Source organism: Danio rerio, chromosome 4 (assembly GCF_052040795.2).
Source record: "Danio rerio strain M-AB ecotype USA chromosome 4, GRCz13ab, whole genome shotgun sequence".
NCBI lineage: Eukaryota > Metazoa > Chordata > Actinopteri > Cypriniformes > Danionidae > Danio > Danio rerio.
Genome location: NC_141024.2, coordinates 38,040,039 through 38,056,803, shown reverse-complemented (window position 1 = coordinate 38,056,803; position 16,765 = coordinate 38,040,039). Strand labels below are relative to the sequence as shown.

The window sequence follows — 16,765 nt, the reverse complement described above, 5'->3', positions numbered from 1 at the left end:
ACTGGCACGGCTCTGCGCACCACACATGTGCCTCTCTCCACTGCCACGGCTCTGCCCCGCCACACATGTGACTCTCTCCACTGACACGGCTCTGCCCCGCCACACATGTGCCTCTCTCCACTGCCACGGCTCTGCCCGCCACACATGTGCCTCTCTCCACTGCCACAGCTCTGCCCCGCCACACATGTGCCTCTCTCCATTGACACGGCTCTGCCTGCCACACATGTGCCTCTCTCCACTGACACGGTTCTGCCCACATGTGCCTCTCTCCACTGCCACGGCTCTGCCCCGCCACACATGTGCCTTTCTCCACTGCCACGGCTCTGTCCGCCACACATGTGCCTCTCTCCATTGACACGGCTATGCCAGCCACACATGTGCTTCTCTCCACTGACACGGCTCTGCCCGCCACACATGTGCCTCTCTCCACTGCCACGTCTCTGCCCGCCACACATGTGCCTCTCTCCACTGACACGGCTCTGCCCGCCACAAATGTGCCTCTCTCCACTGACACGGCTCTGCCCGCCACACATGTGCCTCTCTCCACTGCCACGGCTCTGCCCGCCACACATGTGCCTCTATCCACTGACATGGCTCTGCCCACCACTTCTGGCATTTCTAGGCCCTAAAAAAAATTGTCGGAAAAAACCAAAGCAACTAAAGAAATGTCCCAAATGTGATTTGATATGCCACTTTAAAAATTTAAAAAGACATATAGAACGTAAACACACCCCAAAAATGATGGACATCACTTCCTCATCTCATCTTGACAGTGAGTGCATAGACCCTCAGAATGAAGTCTATATGGTCCACAAAAGTTTTCATGGAGCTTCTACTCCACTCCATGTGCAAATATAAATATGGCGGGAACCACATCGTGTTTCATGTGAATTAAATGAGTGCCAGACTAATATGGAGTTGGCTTGGAGAAGTGGACTGCTGTCATACAAATGTGTTCACCTCCGGTCAGTTTCATACTGCAAAACATTTTTAACCTCACCTTCACTCACAGAAGAAAGTTTAAAAGAAATGGTTAAAAGCAAGTGGTTTGGGCAGGACAAAATAAAACAGTGTGTAAATCGTCAAAAACTAGCCCAAGAAGAAAATGCACCACTGTCAGTTGAATCCAAGATTGGAGTCCCACCAACAAAAATGTTCATATCGGTCTTTGAGCCTAATATATCATATTATAGTAGACTGGGCAGAGTCATGGTGTCATATGACACCAAGAATAATTCATGGCACTGCCCCTGTGCAAAAACCCAGAGATCATGTACCCATAAATACATAGCAAAATGGAACCTCTTTCAAATTCACCCTGAACTCTTCCGAAAAGTTCGGAGCACTGAAAGCGCTGAAGAATTTCAGGCAGCAGCGATGGAGGAAAGTGATGAAAGTGAGAATTACCCTCCAAAGGACATTGCTAAAGTAAAGAGCATGGTACAATACATCTTAATGAATAAAAAGCTACCATCTACTATTCCCAGTCATTTGAGGCTTTCTTCAGACTATAAGGAATTTCCAAAACACCTAATCCCTGATGAGACAATGTGCTACCACTGCTCAGACCGCACATTGCTCAGTGATCCTGTCTGCATTACACGTAAAGCGAAAATTCTCACAACTACAGGAATTGTCCAAGGTGGATAATTGTTACTTACATATTTTATTTTAATTATGAAAAAGATACTAAACCATTTATTTTACATTCTGTATGTGCAGATATTTCAACCTACTACAAATTCTGTCCTTTCTGTGGAATGGTGTAACGTTACCAAGAGTGGGCTAATGGTTTGCATAACTTCAATGACCATGTCCTCCTTGAACTCTCTCTCTGCCTCACCATAAGAAACCTGTTTCAGGTAATCGTTATACAATACATGATACAATACATGAACATGAAGCCCCTACCCCTCCACAATGGAGGCGGATATGGCTGAGGTTGCCCGTCGCCTCAGCCAGCGGTGCCAGCTGCATCGCAGGACCCAGATGGAATTTTGCAGCTTCTGTGTGGCCACACCGTCTGGGTCCTGGAAGCGTTAGGGAGCTTAAGGTAAGGCCAGCGCCAACACCTTTTGAGTCGCATTCAAAACACTGAATTGTTTGCTTGTTGAGCCCTGTAACAGGCCTCATATCTGTTCTTATGCTCCACACCAGGGGTGTCCAAACTTTTTGGGCCGAGGGCCAGATGCAAAAAAACAAACGTTGTCGTGGGCCAAATTTTACATACATCACACAGACACGTGTGTGTGTATATATATATATATATATATATATATATATATATATATATATATATATATATATATATATATATATATATATATACAGTTGAAGTCAGAATTGTTAGCCCCCCTAAATTATTAGCCCCCGTTTATTTTTTCCTCAATTTCTGTTTAACGGAGAGAAGATTTTTTTCAACACATTTCTAAACATATTAGTTTTAGTAACTCATTTCTAATAATTTATTTATTTTTATCTTTGCCATGATGACAGTAAATAATATTTGACTAGATATTTTTAAGACACTTCTATACAGCTTAAAGTGACATTTAAAGACTTAACTAGGTTAATCAAGTTAACTAGTCAAGTTAAGGTAATTAGGCAAGTTATTTTATAACAATGGTTTGTTCTGAAGACTTAAGGTGCTAATATTTTTTACCTTAAAATGGTTCATAAAAAAATTTAAACCGCTTTTTATTCTAGCTGAAAAAAAACAAAAGTCTTTCTCCAAAAGAAAAAATATTATCAGACATACTGTAAAAATGTCCTTGCTCTGTTAAACATCATTTGGGAAATATTTAAAAAAGAAGAAATAAATCAAAGAGGGGCTAATAATTCAGACTTCAACTGTGTGTAGACAGACAGACAGACAGACAGATAGATAGATAGATAGATAGATAGATAGATAGATAGATAGATAGATAGATAGATAGATAGATAGATAGATAGATCATAGCAAGAACTGCTGCTTAATTGAATGCATGTAATAGCGACACCCGGTGGTTATTTATTGAATTACGTTCATTTTTGAATAGCGGGCCAGATTCTATTGATATTTATAAAAAGCCTCGCGGGCCGCCACAAAACTGATTGCGGGCCGTAGTTTGGACATGCCTGCTCCACACGCACAGGTGCGGGGAGTGGCTGGGCAGGATAATGCTGCGCATATGAGAGCAGTGAAAGTGCAAGAATGTTTTGTCCTACCAGTTCATATATTATATGTTATACAATATAATATTTTTTACAACAATAGGATTTCTTCATAGTGTTGATTTTATGTTAAGCAACATTAGGCACATTCAAATCAAGACTTAAAACACATCTGTTTAGCTGTGCCTTTACTGAATGAGCACTGTGCTACGTCCAACAGTTTACACTATTATGTTTTCTGTTTTTAACTGTTTTTTTAAATCATTTTTATTCTTTGTTTTTATTTTCTTATACTTGTCTCTTTTATTCTTGTTTATGTAAAGCACTTTGAATTACCATTGTGTATGAAATGTGCTATATAAATAAACTTGCCTTGCCTTGCCTATATACATACTGATTAACTGTGATTTCTTTATCATAGGTGCATACAGCAGTCAGCAGAGTAGTGGAGTACTTGGAGGTAACTACAGGTGTACAGTTCCCCTCAGCAATTATTCTTCTCCATGGCTATCTGCATTTTGAGGCCCTAACTGACCATGAATACAAGTATTCATGTGTATCTTGTGGTGACCATCCATCTGTGTCTTTCATGTTACCTGTATCTTTCCTTTTTACTGCAGAGAGGTAAGTCTTATTAGTAAAACTATTAGTAAGTTTATAGTAAGTAATTATTTTCTTTAGTGAGTGATCTTTCACAGCCTCCACAAGATTTTAATGGAGAGGTGGATTTAGATATGTTTGGAAGGCACTGACAGAAGAACGAATTGCTCGAGGATTTTTTTCAAGTAAGGAAATTTATTATATCTGGAATGGCATGTCATCATTATTTAATTTCATAAGTGTTTTCAGGAGTACAATCTAAATTCACTGATGTACTAACATGTTTTTCCTAAAGGTCAAAAAAACAATCCATTCTGTGTTACACCTAGTTACAACTTTTGGGCACCCTGGATCGGGAGTAAGACTCATATAGCGAATGTTGTTCTCAACACTGAATTTGAGAAAGTGCACAAAGCAAAAACTGCAGAACGAACAGAAATAACTGTCTCTGAAGATCGCTTAAAGGACAAACTTTCAAAACAGAAAGTTAAATATTTAATGCTAATTATATGTATTATTTGTCAGTGTTGGCATTTCATTTAACGTGTGTTTTATGTGATAGGTGGGAGTGACAAGAAGACTGTGTCAAGAGTGTGGTTTAGATGCCAAAGGCTCTCGCACAGATCTACTCCTGCGACTTTCGGAGGAGATGAGGTCAAGGGAGGCCTATGACAAGGTTTTTGAAAAGATTTGGGCTGCTTCAGGTAAACCTCAATGTTGCACATTAAAATATTACAAATAAATCAGAAATGTACAAAGTCACATAGACATAATGGGTCCTGTTTTCTGCTTGGCACTGATTGGGGAGTGACTGGTGGTGTACAGCTCTGGGGGGGTGTTGGAGGTGGCCTCGTCTGACACCTATTGTTGCTTTCCGTGTGGGGGAGTGTATTTATATCTCTGAGGCACTGCATCTTTAAATTTTTTAAAAGTATACTTTGTTAAGGTTAATGCCACTGCCCTCTATCATAACCTATGGTCATTTAAGTCCCAATGTCATTAATGGGATTTGATTATGTTTTCTTAACTATTTGCTTATCTTTTTTGTCTGTTCCAGGAGGTTGGGCTGTCATCATGTGTCCTTGTGGCATAGTTTACAGTATAAAGTGTAATCTGCGAGCAGAAAGTCCTCGGGATTTTGCAGATATGCTTCTGTCTTGGAAGCATCTGCCTAATGTTGTTATTTGTGACTTTGCCCGTGGACTGTCCACCCACACAAATTTGAGGAAACCCATAACTTTCACACCTTTCAAGGGAAGGTTACTCGAACCAACCACTGAAAATATTGCAAAAGCAAAATCAGGAAAATTACAGGTAACTCTGCCATTGCTCACTGCAAAAAAGCAAAGTCCAGATCCGGATGGTCATCCAATAACTGGTCCTGCAGAACACTATGTTCTGTATGACCGCTTTCACGAAGACAACACAAAAGATCCTCGTGATTCACTGAGGAAGCTTCGTCTTGTGCCTCAACTAGCTGGCAAAGTTAGTTAGAGGGAGAAGCACTTTAGCAGCATCTAGAAAAGCAGCCTGTAAGTACATTTAAGATTTGTTTCAGTTGTTGTGTATGGTTTGAGGACTTGTTTCCAGCTGTTTGTGTAAAGTTGTAGGACATTTAAACTTGCTTTCAGTTGTGTATAATACTAGAAGTTGTTTAGCCACTGTTTCCTTGGTTACTATAAGAGCTTGTGCAGCGAACGCAGACACGGTTTCGCGTCGTCCGCCTCAGTTTCGGCCCTTGTTTTGACTCGGGAGGCGTGTCCAAACGCCAGGTAACCACTATATAGTGAGCACGGTAGCATTAGTCGGCAGGAGAAGCACTTTAGCAGCATCTAGAACAGCAGCCTGTAAGTACATTTAAGATTTGTTTCAGTTGTTGTGTATGGTTTGAGGACTTGTTTCCAGCTGTTTGTGTAAAGTTGTAGGACATTTAAACTTGCTTTCAGTTGTGTATAATACTAGAAGTTGTTTAGCCACTGTTTCCTTGGTTACTATAAGAGCTTGTGCAGCGAACGCAGACGCGGTTTCGCGTCGTCCGCCTCAGTTTCGGCCCTTGTTTTGACTCGGGAGGCGTGTCCAAACGCCAGGTAACCACTATATAGTGAGCACGGTAGCATTAGTCGGCAGGAGAAGCACTTTAGCAGCATCTAGAACAGCAGCCTGTAAGTACATTTAAGATTTGTTTCAGTTGTTGTGTATGGTTTGAGGACTTGTTTCCAGCTGTTTGTGTAAAGTTGTAGGACATTTAAACTTGCTTTCAGTTGTGTATAATACTAGAAGTTGTTTAGCCACTGTTTCCTTGGTTACTATAAGAGCTTGTGCAGCGAACGCAGACGCGGTTTCGCGTCGTCCGCCTCAGTTTCGGCCCTTGTTTTGACTCGGGAGGCGTGTCCAAACGCCAGGTAACCACTATATAGTGAGCACGGTAGCATTAGTCGGCAGGAGAAGCACTTTAGCAGCATCTAGAACAGCAGCCTGTAAGTACATTTAAGATTTGTTTCAGTTGTTGTGTATGGTTTGAGGACTTGTTTCCAGCTGTTTGTGTAAAGTTGTAGGACATTTAAACTTGCTTTCAGTTGTGTATAATACTAGAAGTTGTTTAGCCACTGTTTCCTTGGTTACTATAAGAGCTTGTGCAGCGAACGCAGACGCGGTTTCGCGTCGTCCGCCTCAGTTTCGGCCCTTGTTTTGACTCGGGAGGCGTGTCCAAACGCCAGGTAACCACTATATAGTGAGCACGGTAGCATTACTCGGCAGGAGAAGCACTTTAGCAGCATCTAGAACAGCAGCCTGTAAGTACATTTAAGATTTGTTTCAGTTGTTGTGTATGGTTTGAGGACTTGTTTCCAGCTGTTTGTGTAAAGTTGTAGGACATTTAAACTTGCTTTCAGTTGTGTATAATACTAGAAGTTGTTTAGCCACTGTTTCCTTGGTTACTATAAGAGCTTGTGCAGCGAACGCAGACGCGGTTTCGCGTCGTCCGCCTCAGTTTCGGCCCTTGTTTTGACTCGGGAGGCGTGTCCAAACGCCAGGTAACCACTATATAGTGAGCACGGTAGCATTAGTCGGCAGGAGAAGCACTTTAGCAGCATCTAGAACAGCAGCCTGTAAGTACATTTAAGATTTGTTTCAGTTGTTGTGTATGGTTTGAGGACTTGTTTCCAGCTGTTTGTGTAAAGTTGTAGGACATTTAAACTTGCTTTCAGTTGTGTATAATACTAGAAGTTGTTTAGCCACTGTTTCCTTGGTTACTATAAGAGCTTGTGCAGCGAACGCAGACGCGGTTTCGCGTCGTCCGCCTCAGTTTCGGCCCTTGTTTTGACTCGGGAGGCGTGTCCAAACGCCAGGTAACCACTATATAGTGAGCACGGTAGCATTAGTCGGCAGGAGAAGCACTTTAGCAGCATCTAGAACAGCAGCCTGTAAGTACATTTAAGATTTGTTTCAGTTGTTGTGTATGGTTTGAGGACTTGTTTCCAGCTGTTTGTGTAAAGTTGTAGGACATTTAAACTTGCTTTCAGTTGTGTATAATACTAGAAGTTGTTTAGCCACTGTTTCCTTGGTTACTATAAGAGCTTGTGCAGCGAACGCAGACGCGGTTTCGCGTCGTCCGCCTCAGTTTCGGCCCTTGTTTTGACTCGGGAGGCGTGTCCAAACGCCAGGTAACCACTATATAGTGAGCACGGTAGCATTAGTCGGCAGGAGAAGCACTTTAGCAGCATCTAGAACAGCAGCCTGTAAGTACATTTAAGATTTGTTTCAGTTGTTGTGTATGGTTTGAGGACTTGTTTCCAGCTGTTTGTGTAAAGTTGTAGGACATTTAAACTTGCTTTCAGTTGTGTATAATACTAGAAGTTGTTTAGCCACTGTTTCCTTGGTTACTATAAGAGCTTGTGCAGCGAACGCAGACGCGGTTTCGCGTCGTCCGCCTCAGTTTCGGCCCTTGTTTTGACTCTCGAGGCGTGTCCAGCTGAATTCAATCAGCTAGTGCTTTGGGGGTTATATAAACAACTAGTTCACCGCGGCAGCGGTCGTGGCAGCCTCGTGTGAAGACCGACGAGTGTAAAGACCATCGACTCTACCTGCGCGACTCCACCGAGCAAAGACACCGACAAAGCACTTGAGTACTTTACTGTATTGTTTTACTTTACACTTATTTTTTTGTTGTCAGTGCACTTTTATTATGTGTTTTCTAATTCCTGTTGTTACTAACACTCGCAAAACACGGGAGGTACGCTGCAGGCGTAATCCTCACAACCTTCGTTCAATACATGTATCTACTATTTCACAACTCTCTCTCTCCGTGGGCCTCTGGAACTGTCAATCAGCTGTTAACAAGGCTGATTTTATTACCTCCATAGCTACATATTCTGACTATAATCTCATGGCTCTAACTGAGACCAGGTTGAGGCCGGAGGACACTGCTACACATGCTACTCTACTCTAATTTCTCTTTTTCCCACACTCCTCGTCAGACAGGGAGAGGGGGTGGGACTGGACTACTAATTTCCAAAGAATGGAAATTTACTCTGATACCGTCCCTGCCAACAATCAGCTCCTTTGAATTCCATGCAGTCACCATTATCCACCCCTTCTACATAAATGTGGTTGTCATCTACCGCCCACCAGGTAAATTAGGTCACTTCTTAGATGAACTGGATGTTCTTCTCTCATCTTTTTCTAATTTTGCCACTCCCTTATTGGTGCTAGGTGACTTCAACATTTACGTTGACAAACCGCAAGCTGCAGACTTTCAGACTTTGCTTGCCTCTTTTGACCTAAAAAGAGCACCTACTTCTGCTACCCACAAATCAGGTAATCAGCTAGACCTTATTTACACACGACACTGCTTCACTGATCAAACAATAGTAACTCCACTACAAATATCTGATCATTTCCTTCTGTCTCTCAACATCCACATTACTCCTGAGCCGCCACACACTCCAACACTGGTTACCTTTCGCAGAAACCTACGATCTCTCTCACCCAACAGACTATCCACCATTGTTTCAGACTCTCTTCCTCCATCTCGCAAACTCACTGCACTTGATTCGAACAGTGCCACTAATACACTCTGCTCCACACTAGCATCATGTCTAGACCGATTATGTCCTCTTGCATCCAGGCCAGCCCGTGCCAGTCCTCCTGCACCCTGGCTCTCAGATGCTCTCCGTGAGCATCGCTCAAAACTTCGGGCTGCAGAGAGAATTTGGCGGAAAACTAAAAATCCTGCACATCTCTTAACATACCAAACTCTTCTGTCCTCTTTCTAAGCTGAGGTTACTTCTGCAAAGCAGACGTATTACCGTCTGAAAATCAACAATGCCACTAATCCTCGCCTACTTTTTAAAACATTTTCCTCCCTCCTCTATCCTCCTCCTCCACCCGCATCCTCCACACTTACTACTGATGACTTTGCTACATTCTTCTGCACCAAAACTGCAAAAATCAGTGCTCAATTTGCTGCACCTACAACAAACACGCAAGATACAACACCAACACCACACACACTCACCTCTTTTTCTCAGCTCTCTGAGTCTGAGGTGTCCAAACTTGTGCTATCTAGCCATGCAACCACCTGTCCACTCGATCCCATTCCCTCTCATCTCTTGCAAGCCATCTCTCCTGCAGTCATACCAACACTGACTCACATAATTAACACATCTCTTGACTCTGGTTTATTCCCCACTACATTTAAGCAGGCTAGGGTAACCCCACTGCTAAAGAAACCCAACCTGGACCATACGCTACTTGAAAACTACAGACCAGTATCCCTGCTTCCATTCATGGCCAAGATTCTGGAGAAAGTAGTGTTCAATCAAGTCCTGGACTTTCTTACTCAAAACAATCTCATGGACAACAAGCAATCCGGCTTTAAGAAAGGCCACTCAACTGAGACTGCCCTGCTCTCGGTCGTGGAGGATCTCAGACTGGCTAAAGCAGACTCTAAATCATCAGTCCTCATTTTGCTGGACTTGTCAGCTGCTTTTGACACTGTCAACCACCAGATCCTGCTATCTACGCTCGAGTCACTGGGCGTTGCGGGCACTGTTATACAATGGTTCAGATCTTACCTCTCTGACAGGTCATTCAGGGTGTCTTGGAGGGGAGAGGTGTCCAACCTACAGCATCTAAACACTGGGGTACCTCAAGGCTCTGTTCTTGGGCCACTTCTCTTCTCCATCTACACATCATCGCTAGGACCAGTCATCCAGAGACATGGATTCTCCTACCACTGCTATGCTGATGACACCCAGCTATACCTCTCTTTTCATCCTGATGATCCCTCCGTTCCAGCTCGTATCTCAGCCTGCCTGTTGGATATTTCACACTGGATGAAAGATCATCATCTTCAGCTGAACCTCGCAAAAACGGAAATGCTTGTAGTTTCTGCCAACCCGACTCTACACCATAACTTTTCAATCCAGATGGATGGGGCAACCATTACTGCATCCAAAATGGTGAAAAGCCTTGGAGTAACGATTGATGACCAACTAAACTTCTCTGACCACATTTCTAGAACTGCTCGATCGTGCAGATTTGCACTCTATAACATCAGAAAGATCCGACCCTTCTTATCTGAACATGCAGCTCAACTCCTTGTTCAAGCTCTTGTTCTCTCCAAACTGGATTACTGCAACTCTCTACTAGCTGGGCTTCCAGCTAACTCTATCAAGCCTCTTCAACTGCTCCAGAATGCAGCAGCACGGGTTGTCTTCAATGAACCTAAACGAGCACATGTCACTCCGCTGCTAGTCCGTTTGCACTGGCTGCCAGTTGCTGCTCGCATCAAATTCAAAACCCTGATGTTTGCCTACAAAGTGACTTCTGGCCTAGAACCTTCTTATCTGCACTCACTTCTGCAGATCTATGTGCCCTCCAGAAACTTGCGTTCTGTGAATGAACGTCGCCTCGTGGTTCCATCCCAAAGAGGGAAAAAATCACTTTCGCGAACGCTCACGCTCAATCTGCCCAGTTGGTGGAATGAACACCCTAACTGCATCAGAACAGCAGAGTCACTCGCTATTTTCAAGAAACGACTAAAAACTCAACTATTTAGTCTCCACTTCACTTCCTAATCTGCAATTGCCTCTTTGAATATCACACTAATTGTACAAAAAAAAAAAAAAAAAAAAAAAAAAAACTACTAACACTTCCCTTCTTAGACTTTACAGACCTGAAACTTGCCTTTAGTACTTATTCATTGTTGCTCTTAGTTGTGTAAATTGCTTCCTTGTCCTCATTTGTAAGTCGCTTTGGATAAAAGCGTCTGCTAAATGACTAAATGTAAATGTAAATGTTAACAGTCAGGCTGCAGAACAGCTTTTTTCAAAGCTAAAGAAAAATAACTACTTTATGAACATGGCATTGCCATCCACACATGTTTTCCTCATGCGAAACATCATCCACCATTACAATGTCAGAAAAAACGAGAAACGTCTTCATGACATAAAAAAGGAATTCAACACAAACATTCACATGAATGACCACAGCCAGGTTGTGTTAGGTAATGTTTCCCTTACTGTGTAACAAATACATCAATTTATCCATAACTGTACTTATGTGTATATTTGTATTTATAGAAAATCCATCCTCCACAGAGAAATGCATGGACATGTCACTTGGTAATTTGACTGTTCTTTCCAGTTGCTCAGTGTCAAGTTTCTGTTCTCTAATTATTATGTGTTATTTTCAAATTTTGATGCTTTAATGTACTCTAAGGACCACTGACAGCACTGCCAGAAAATATTGTGACTTTACAAACGACCGCTGCATCACCAGGCATAACATCAGTCACATCTCCTCTGTCATCAGTACCAAGTACAGAAAAAACAGCTTGTGAACCTACCACTCTTCTGAATTTTTTGGAACCTACTAAGCCTTGGAAGAGGGACTGGGATCCATTACAAGAGAAACTGGTGAACATTTACATTTACATTTAGTCATTTAGCAGACGCTTTTATCCAAAGCGACTTACAAATGAGGACAAGGAAGCAATTTACACAACTAAGAGCAACAATGAATAAGTACTAAAGGCAAGTTTCAGGACTGTAAAGTCTAAGAAGGGAAGTATTAGTAGGTTTTTTTTTTTTTTTTTTGTACAGTTAGTGTGATATTCAAAGAGGCAATTGCAGATTAGGAAGTGAAGTGGAGACTAAATAGTTGAGTTTTTAGTTGTTTCTTGAAAATAGCGAGTGACTCTGCTGTTCTGATGCAGTTAGGGAGTTCATTCCACCAACTGGGCAGATTGAACGTGAGCGTTCGCGAAAGTGATTTTTTCCCTCTTTGGGATGGAACCACGAGGCGACGTTCATTCACAGAACGCAAGTTTCTGGAGGGCACATAGATCTGCAGAAGTGAGTGCAGATAAGAAGGTGCTAGGCCAGAAGTCACTTTGTAGGCAAAAATCAGAGTTTTGAATTTGATGCGAGCAGCAACTGGCAGCCAGTGCAAACGGACTAGCAGCGGAGTGACATGTGCTCGTTTAGGTTCATTGAAGACAACTCGTGCTGCTGCATTCTGGAGCAGTTGAAGAGGCTTGATAGAGTTAGCTGGAAGCCCAGCTAGTAGAGAGTTGCAGTAATCCAGTTTGGAGAGAACAAGAGCTTGAACAAGGAGTTGAGCTGCATGTTCAGATAAGAAGGGTCGGATCTTTCTGATTTTATAGAGTGCAAATCTGCACGATCGAGCAGTTCTAGAAATGTGGTCAGAGAAGTTTAGTTGGTCATCAATCGTTACTCCAAGGCTTTTCACCATTTTGGATGCAGTAATGGTTGCCCCATCCATCTGGATTGAAAAGTTATGGTGTAGAGTCGGGTTGGCAGAAACTACAAGCATTTCCGTTTTTGCGAGGTTCAGCTGAAGATGATGATCTTTCATCCAGTGTGAAATATCCAACAGGCAGGCTGAGATGCGAGCTGGAACCGAGGGATCATCAGGATGAAAAGAGAGGTATAGCTGGGACAATTACCATTACATACAAACGCACACACACACACATATTTATTGTTATTATTATTACAGCTTGATTAGGTGCTGGACCGAAATCGCCCTGGCAGTGAAATAATTTTGAAGGAGGGGCAAGTGTGCCTTATTCGAGAAGAATTTTGGAGCCTTGGATTGTTGAGGGACATGGACTCCCATGTAAGCAGTCTGTTTTTTTATTATAACTTTTTTTTTATTAAAAACATTGACTTATCAAAGTATTTATTGCAGATTGGAAACGCCTGCATGAAGCTTATTTGTGAAATGGCTCGACAAATTGTATGTACTATAAAACATAATATTTATTTAGATTGTTTTAACTTGATCCAAAAAAAAAAAAAAACTATTTCTAAACTGTGTGAAAATGTTCATGTCATTGTCAACAGTTTCTTTTTATTCATGTAGGGAAAGGACATATACATTGAGGACTTTTATGTTGTCCCTGTGTGGAAAGAAACTCCTAACAACATTGTTACTGGATTACCGGTGCGTGTATGTACTGTATTTACTGTGTGAGAAGTACAACCTAAATTAAACGACATAACTGTCCTGATCAATTCTAGGAAGATGCAGACTTGAAAGACCTGTTAGCCTTTCCAGCATGGACAAATGCCAATGGACCAGACCGCTTTGTTGTCTGTGTAAGAAAATATTGAAATGTCTAGTGCATACATTAATTGGTATTGCAATGTGTGTGTTTCTAAAATAAAACACTGAAAAATCTTGGAAGAAGCAATAATGTTTAAATGAAATATTTTTACACCTTTAACATTATAGATAATGATGCCGCTTCGAAGAGAGATGGTGTTTTTAGACTCTCTGTACGCAGAGCATGAATCAGGATTTGGAGATGAGGAATACAGGGCAATTTTTAGGTCTATCAATAAACTAAGACATGTTTTAGCCTTTATGTGATATATGGCTACGTTCCTATAGCCATTTCTATTTATTTCCTAACCGTGTATTATAGGTCTGTCACTTTTGGCTACGTTCCTATAGCCATTTCTTATACTTCTGGCTATGTTCATCTAGCCTTTTTTATGCATGGTGTTCTAGAGTTGAGGTGAGCTGTAATTGTTAGTATTACTACTATGTTTTGTTTACAGGAAAATTGCTTACCGAGTGGATCATGGGACATGGTCTGAAAAGACTGGATATGATTTTCCAGTGAGGAATCAACTTAAAAAAAATTATTATTTGGCTTTTACAACAATTAAATTTTTTGTACATTATTCTAAAATAAAATTAATTTGCTTTGCCTATTTTAGGCTTTGCCACGTCAGACAAGAGGGAATGATTGTGGTGTTTTTGTACTCATGGTAAGATATAAATTGAGTTAATTGATTTGAAGATTTTGTAAACATTGTAAATGACTGTGGCTTCTCTCTTTTCAGTACACCCTCTCAATGGTGTGTGGCATTGGGTTTCAACTCCAGGAGGTATTATTTTATTATTTATGTAACTTTATTTTGTTGGTGCTTTTTTTAATCATAGCTAAAATGTAACTATTTTAGTGTATATTATCTTGCTTTCTTCTAAGCAAAATATCTTTTAAAAAAAGGGGCATGGTTATTGCAAGCACACCCAACATCATGTATTAACAAAAACATGTTGGTTAACTGTCAGACTAAACAGTCTTTCTTTCAGATGGATATACCTATCATCCGTCAGTGGTGGTGCCTTCTACTCATGAAACGATTTCAAATTGATGGGTATGTCAGTATTTATTTATTTTTCTTGTAAATCTGTAAAATTAAAAATTTATATTGTGTCAATACAACAACTTGTAACATGAATAACAAAACATACTTAAAATCTCTCTTACCGGTGACCAGTATGTCACCGACTCGGTCCCAGTAACTCCCCTCGCTGGCCAGCAGAGGCCACCATCTCCGAACTTTTAGCATTACGTCATCCATCTACACTGATTGCGCATACACCTGATTGGAATCTGGCTAATGACCCACGTACCTCTTATAAGCCGCACTCAAACACTCGTTCAGGGCAAAGTCTTGTTTAGCCCCGGCCAGCATTTCTGAGCATTATCTCCAGCCTGATCTCCTGTGCACGACTCCAGCCTGTCTCTTACTTTGCTTCGCCTTCTGCCGGCCCACGACCCACGCTTGTTATACGGACTCTGACTCTCTCTCTGCCTGCCCACGAACCACGCCTGTTATACGGACTCTGATCCTTGCTGCCTGCCCTTGAACCAAGCCTGCATAACGGATCCTGGTTCTCGCTCACTCCCTTCCACTCATGCCTGGTAACTCACTCTGTGTCTGTTCATCATCAGTCTTGATACCCATACTACTACTGTGGATGTGTTTGTGCACTCCGGTGCATATTGTGTGTTTGAGTGAAGTTGTGATTAATAAATACTGCATAATGGATCCCTCCGTGTCAGTCTCCTCGTTGCACAGTAATTATGGATTTTGTCTTGTTATTAAAAGCTATGGGCACAGATTTGCTTTCTGGACTGAGGAGGCAAGAAGTGTCTTGGATGGAAAGATTCTGCTCCTTTTTAGGGTGAAAAGAAAAACCACATCCAATCTTCCGGCACATGTCAAAGCAGTTCAAGATCGGGAAAGGAATGACAAAAGATTAATGGACTTGATTATCACATCAAAATCAGCAGAGCAGCATTTGGTGGTATAGATGGTTCCACTTTAAATTACTCCTTTAGACACTGAGTATGGTTGACTTAAATATAGTCAAGTGACAACTTAACTATTATTTGCCAAATATAATTAATTACTTGTGCATTTACATATGAAATATAATTTCCTTCTATGACCCAAAGGATATACTCGGTGGGAAAAGGTCAAATTGGTTTCCACTAAAACCCCGTTCTCAAGTGCCTGTCTACATTGAGAATGAGCAGTCCCAGTCAATCATTTGTGACTACATCAGAGGAATTCTTAATAAAACCAAAACACAGCTGACCTTCAATGATGAGGTGGAGTTCATTTGTGGATGTCTCCTCCCAGAGGTAATCACAAAACATGTATGTACATGAGCATGCTTATGTTCTGCAGTGTGTGTTTTATTTTATTAATTGGTTTATCTGTATGTTTGTACAGGCCATAACTCATGGCATTTCCGAGTTACAAGGCTTGTCTTGGCAGGAGGCTGAAGATGTCTTCCTCCAGGGCCATTTATCACGCAAGGTATGTTTACATTTTTTTTTGTACAAAAGCTGTTAAGTTTTTATGTTTTATATTTTCTCTGCATTTTTTTACAGCTCGATGACTTGTAGGACCTCATGAAAATTTATAAAAAAATAAAGTTTGGTGTGAGAAAATTACTCAGAGTACTGTCATTTATTCTGTGAATAATAAGATAATGTTCATTCCCTCAACTCGATACTAAAGAGTTTGATAAATCCTTAATGATTTAAAAACAAAAAACAACAACAAAAACAATAAATGACTGAAAATATTTAAGTAACTGAACAATATCTATTTACAAATACAGTTTATTAAAATACAACAGACTTAATGCATTAAATCATAATCTAGTATGTTTAATATTTTATATAATGTATTCAATCATAGTGCAATATTTTATAGTAGAAAAATAGTGTAATTTACAATTTATACATCAATGAATTCAGGTTAGGCAATTTTTCCAACAGCAGGTGGCACTGTCTGAGAAAACGATAGGTCTGGAAGTGTTGGTCTGAGCGAGCAGGTCTGAGCATGCGGTTGGGTCTCGGGGCCTGCAGCTTCATAATGTTGCCACAGAGACTTAGGGAATGGTCACCTACAGTGGTAGAAACGCGGAACTTTGTCTAGACACTGTTAACAGTGATACCTTCCCTACCCATGACAATGTTCTGCTAAATCCTGATTTCATCTTGTAACGCTGGACAGAATGTGGCCCAGGATCTTTGTCCAGTGCACGTGTTAGCAGTTGCAAGGCAGCAAAATGATTGATCCGTCCCTGGGTGGGCTTGAACCACCAACCTTTCAGTTAACAGCCAAACGCGCTAACCGATTCTGCCACAGAGACTTAGTGAAAAGTCACC

At 41.3% G+C, this 16,765-nt stretch overlaps 1 protein-coding gene and 1 long non-coding RNA gene across 2 annotated transcripts in view; both read left to right on the top strand.

Moving 5' to 3' along the window:
- LOC137491105 (uncharacterized) overlaps positions 1–16,765 on the top strand; it is a 698,540-nt gene that overhangs the window by 350,434 nt on the left and 331,341 nt on the right. The gene's annotated exons all lie outside the window — the stretch shown is intronic.
- On the top strand, positions 2,440–16,042 carry LOC147844855 (uncharacterized). The gene is made up of 18 exons (XR_015483547.2): positions 2,440–3,777; positions 3,852–3,938; positions 4,316–4,457; positions 4,811–5,242; positions 11,061–11,260; positions 11,337–11,378; positions 11,476–11,672; positions 12,712–12,897; positions 12,970–13,017; positions 13,144–13,224; positions 13,302–13,379; positions 13,845–13,905; positions 14,007–14,057; positions 14,133–14,177; positions 14,386–15,387; positions 15,539–15,727; positions 15,819–15,905; positions 15,980–16,042. It is a non-coding gene; the product is annotated as an uncharacterized LOC147844855 (long non-coding RNA).